Source organism: Galeopterus variegatus, unplaced genomic scaffold, assembly GCF_000696425.1.
Source record: "Galeopterus variegatus unplaced genomic scaffold, G_variegatus-3.0.2 Scaffold3680, whole genome shotgun sequence".
In the NCBI taxonomy this organism is placed as follows: domain Eukaryota; kingdom Metazoa; phylum Chordata; class Mammalia; order Dermoptera; family Cynocephalidae; genus Galeopterus; species Galeopterus variegatus.
Window position 1 is genome coordinate 102,946 of NW_007729791.1, and position 5,672 is coordinate 108,617.

The following is a 5,672-nucleotide window of genomic DNA, read 5'->3' on the forward strand; positions in this document are numbered from 1 at the left end:
CCCGCCGAGGGTTCAGATCCCACATACAGACCGGTTCCCGCTCACTGGCTGAGCGAGGGGTGGGTGCAGCGCCGAGGGTTGCGATCCCATTGCCGGTCCCGGTCCGGTACGGGCGCGACACTGAGGGTTGCAGTCCGTTGCCAGACACGAAAAAAGACAAAAAAAAAATAAAAAGACAAAAAAAAATTTAAAAAATAAAAAAATAAAAAAATAAAAAATGTGCAAAGGAGCTGAATAGACATTTTTCAGAGGAAGACATACAGATGGCCAACAGATACATGAAAAAATGCTCAACATCACTAGTCATCAGGGAAATGCAAATTAAAACCACATTGAGATACTACCTCCCTCCAGTTAGACTGGCTATAATCAAAAAGACAGTGAATAACAAATGCTGGCGAGGGTGTGGTGAGAAGGGAACACCACTGCACTGTTGGTGGGAATGTAAATTAGTACAACCACTTTGGAAAACAATTTGGAGGTTTCTCAAACAACTGCAGATCTTCCATATGATCCAGCAATCCCTCCTCTGGGTGTATACCCAGAGGAATGGAAATCATCATGGCAAAGTGATACCTGCCCTCCCATGTTTATTGCAGCTCTGTTTATAATAGCCAAGATATGGAACTGACCTAAATGTCCATCGGTGGATTATTGGACAAGGAAACTGTGGTATATATACACTATGGACTACTACTCTGTCCTAAAAAAGAATGAAATACTCCCATTTGCAACAACATGGATGAACCTGGAAAACTTATGTTGAGTGAAGCAAGCAAAGCACAGAGGGATGAATACCACATGTGCTCACTCATATATGGGAGCTAAGAGAGAAAGGAAGGCAGGAAAGAAAGACCACAGTAGTGCCGTGATCCAACAGAGGGAGGGAACACTCGTAGGGCTACAAATTGGAGTGGAGGGGAGAAGGGGAAGGGGAGGGAGGTTGGGGGATAATTGGGAGAGGACAAAGGGTACAAAAGTAATTTCTGGTAATGGCTATGCCCCCAGGATGAATCTGGCCCCCACATCATGGGCAGGAGGGGGGACAATCAGCTTTGTATCTCATGAATATTCATAATAAATAAATAAATAAAATTTTTTAAAAAGAATGCTTTTTGTGCAAGATACAAAACCCAGAAGCCATAACAGAAAAAGAAAACGTCTGCAACATTTGAGAAAGGATTCCTTTCTTCAAATATAAAAGGTTCTCATAAATCAATAAGAAAAAAGATTAAACAAACTTTTAAAATGTGTAAAGAATGTGAATGTAAAGTTTCACAGTAGAAATGTAAATGTCTTTCAATGAAAATGTGCTTGATTTCATTCAAAATTGGAGAAATGTAAATTAAAATAAGATGCCCTTTTGACTTATTGAACTGAAGAACAAAAAAATTAAATACAGTATTGATGTGAATATGGAAAACAGACTCTCACACTGCTGGTGGCAATGTAACGTGATCCAACTTTATTGGCATTACCTATGAAAACTTTAAATGCACATCTCTTTGATTCAGCATTCCCATCGTAGTAAGCTCTTCTACACGTATACTCACACATTGCTCAAAGAGCTACATACAGGGACATGGTAGAAGCATTCTGTGAAATACTACACAATCATTTAAAAGAATGAAAGTTCTTTGAAATATGTAAGGTGAAATAAGCAAGGTTCAGATCCCTGTATATAGTATGTGCTCACTGTAGAATGAAAAAAATAATATTTATACTTTATACTTGCACAGGAAATATCTGAAAGGGTACACAAAAAACTACCATAGCAGTTATCTTTTGGGGTGTACTACTAGGGGTCTAGAGTGGAAGGAAGAGTCATCTTTCAACATTTACTTGTTTGAATCTACTGCATGCATGTGTTTCATATAGAACACCATTGTATTTGCAAAGAGAAAACTACTAGACAGAAACATTAAGAATGTTTTCCATCCAAAATTATTTTTCCCCTTAAAAGGTTTCAAATATACCCTACAGATATATGAAATGTGGGCTGTCTTCATGAGAAGCATCTAGGGCATGAATAGCAAATGAATCTTTTAGCAAGTACTTTTTTTAACACCTTCACAAGTATCATAATCCCCAGCTAAATTCACTCCTTCATCCATTCACCCAACACGTAATACTGTACTCCTACTAGGTCCCAGGCACCATCCTAGGTCTGTGATACAGAGGTAAATATAACTAAGTCCTCATGAAGCTTACATTCTAACGGGGGAGGCAGATAGAGAAATAAATATGAAGTGTTAGAAAACATTAAGGAACTATAGAGTATCCTTTTAGATAGGGTCATCAGTGAAAGCATCTCAGACATTACAACAAAGCAGAGATCCTACTGAAGAAAGGAAATGAGCCATGCAAGTATCCCAGCAAAATGGACATAAAGCTGATGTGTTAAAAAAAACAACAATGAGGCTAGCACAGCCAAAAGGGAATGAGTGAGGAGCAGATGAGATGAGGGAAGGAAGAAGAGACAAAATGACATAGCACCTTGTAGACAATGGCAAAGACTCTGGGGTTTTTTTTAATGTGGAGCCACCGGAGGTTTATAATCAGGGGAGTGATTCATCTTATTTTAATGTTTTAAAAGATCATCCTGGTTGCTGTGAGAGAGAGGAAGGAAGCAGGGAGACCAGTTAAAAGGCAGATCTCTGGGAAAGAGATCATGGTGGTTTGAACAAGAGCAAAAAACCACAATGGCTTGGATGAGGGTGGCCGTGGTTGCAGTGGTAGGAAGCGGTCAGATTCAGAACATATTTTGATGATACAGTCAATAGGACTTGGCACTGAAATGGATGTGGTGTATGACAAAAAGAAAGGAGTCAAGAATGGCTCCAAGATTTTTGACCTTAGCAACTGGGCAAATGATGGTGCCATTACTAAGCTGGAAATGGCCAGGGGAAGAATGAGTTATGGAGAAATTCCAAGTGTCCTGTTTTAGATGTATTTAAGTTTGAGATAAATGTATGTTATGAACTTCTTGAAAACAACTGTGTTATATATCTTTGCTTCCCTAGAATAGAGCCCACCATGCTGCAGGTGCCCAAATGCTTGTTGCAATGAATAGAAGAACCACATACTAGGAAAACAAAATCATGCTCATGTGGATGAGGGCAACAGGGAAGTCTCTAATGCTATTTAGATTATATTTATTTCGAGCAACTAAAAAGATTGAAAAGGATGCGGTGCCAGGTCATTTTAACCTTTATGCCTATGTCAGGCAGCAGATACTAAACACTGCTAGTATATTTTCTGAGATCAGTACATTTTCTGATTGAACCAGTATTGTGCTTTTTGGCAGAAGAGAACAGAGAATATCAATGCACACACCAACTTGTCCCTGATACATACAACTATTCCTATCTATCTATTCTATACCTATATCCATCTATATTTTATGCTTCCTTTCAGAGAAATAATTCTCTGCTTTTGAAAAAGCTAAATCTTCTAATCCCTTTGAGAAGCTAAAAAGATAGGCTGTCTCAAATGACAAGTAGATGAAAGCTAACAATTAACTTCAATTTGCCCTGAATTCGACAGACTGGTTGTCTAGACAGTCCTAATTTATTTGATTACTGTTCAGCATTCATCTTCATTTTAGATAAATGGATCTCACTCAAGTTAGGGAATGCAATTACTCCTTAATTCATTATTTGCCCCATTCTTTCACCGAAAGTAATAATACACCAAGGGCACTCCACACTGCTGTCCTAGGATTATGCACACTAGGATGGGCTACAGTTTAAAGTAGTAGTTCCCAAAATGTTTTTAACACTAGTCCTCAAGCAAGATGTTCACAGAAGTTGGGACACCTTATACTATCTCTCCTTCTGGGAAATATGCAGTACACACTGGCATACTCAAGATCCTGAGAAGTCCTGCAACAAAGAGAACTATATAACTCAACATTTCTCCACCCTCTGCCTGTATTTTTTTTTAAATGTGTATACAAACACACACACACACACACACACACACACACACACACACACACACATTAAACTCTCATAGACAGGGTCCTAGGTGAACCATGCCTAGGGCACGAGCTGAGAGTGTTGGAGCAAGGCTTTGGTGTAGCTATGGCATATGCTCTGCTGCCTCTCCTAGTTCTTCCTCTTAAAAGTGTCATTTTTCTTCAACTTTGACATTCCTCACCACCTACGAATGTGTACAGAGTACACTGCATAATACACTTTTTAAGTTAATTCTCTATTACTCAGTTAAGTGGTCTCTGGCAACAGAATTCTTACACGACTGCCCTTTTGGACTCTTGAACTGAACACTCCAAAGACAACAAAATGTATAGTCAAACAAGCAACAGTCAATAGGTTTTAGAGCATCAAGCCTCAGAGTAAAGCAATAATGAAGTTTACTGCAGATCTATGGCTGAGCCTATATAGCAAAGATAATACGAAACTTCTCATGATCTTTTTGAAGTACCCTCATAGAAACAGCACTGTCCTGGAAGTCAATATTTTATGGGTCCAATGTCAAGCTATGTGGCCAAATATTTTGTCGCATTTGGTAATTCACTTGACCCCTCTGAGCCTCTGTTTTGGTCCCTTTGGGCTGTCACAGGCTGCCATTCTGTGACCATTCTGAGGCATGGTTAATATGTAATGAACTCAACTCTCAAAGCTTATTATCTGGTTTTTATGTTTTTATTAACACTCTTATTTAATCAATCAGTTAAATACAGTTTTTAAGTGGGGTTTTGTTTACTTAAAGGGCTTTTGAACAAAGACTCAGACAAGCCAGGCATAAGGTGTGAATGAACACCTGTGGAGAGACCCAGGCCCAGACTTAAGTTAGTGAAGAATGCCCATAAGAGAGAGAATGCACACCATTTCCAGAATAAAGCATGGAAGAAAAACTCATGTTGAGGAGAGGTCCAAAAAAGAAAACTAAAGAGACAGACCTTCATGAAGCTAATTACTAAAAATGATACTGAAGATATATCATATATAACTTAATCCAACCTCTTAGATGACGAAACCACTGTTCAAAGACTGTAAACTGCCCTAATACACAATGCTAAATGACAACATAACAGGGAATAGATCACTCGAAGGAAAATACAAACTGCCGGTAAAAATATAAAATATTTGTCACAGTAAAGGGGGTAGAACAGTCCCAACCATCACTTTGTCCCAAATGTTCACAACATTTAGAAAATGTTTTGATTCATTTTTTTTTTTTTTTGGTCCTTTTTGAGACCGGCCGCACCGCGCTCAGCCAGTGAGCGCTGTGAGCGCACCTGTCAACCCCATATAGGATCCGAACCCGCAGCAGGAGCGCTGCTGCGCTCCCAGCGCCGCACTCTCCTGAGTGTGCCACGGGCTCGGCCCTGTTTTGATTCATTTTGTGAAGTTCTTTTTTTTTTTTTTGTCTTTTTGTCTTTTTTCCGTGTCCGGCAACAGATCACAACCCTCAGTGTTGCCCCCGTACCGGACCGGGGACCGGCAACGGGATCGCAACCCTCGGTGTTGCTCCCGCGCCTCGCTCAGCCAGTGAGCGGGAACCGGTCTGTATGTGGGATCCGAACCCTCGGGCGGGAGCGCTGCCGCGCTTCCCAAGCGGCGCACTATCCCGGGCGCCCCCCGGCCGGCCCCTTTTTTGAAGGTCTAATTTCTTAAAAATGGAAAAATTAAAAAAAAAAAAAAAAA

The 5,672-nt window shown here is 40.1% G+C and overlaps 1 protein-coding gene across 1 annotated transcript in view; it reads right to left on the bottom strand.

The window, feature by feature from the left end:
• Window positions 1-5,672, bottom strand: part of MAOA (monoamine oxidase A) — a 68,607-nt gene that overhangs the window by 54,914 nt on the left and 8,021 nt on the right. The window lies entirely within an intron of this gene.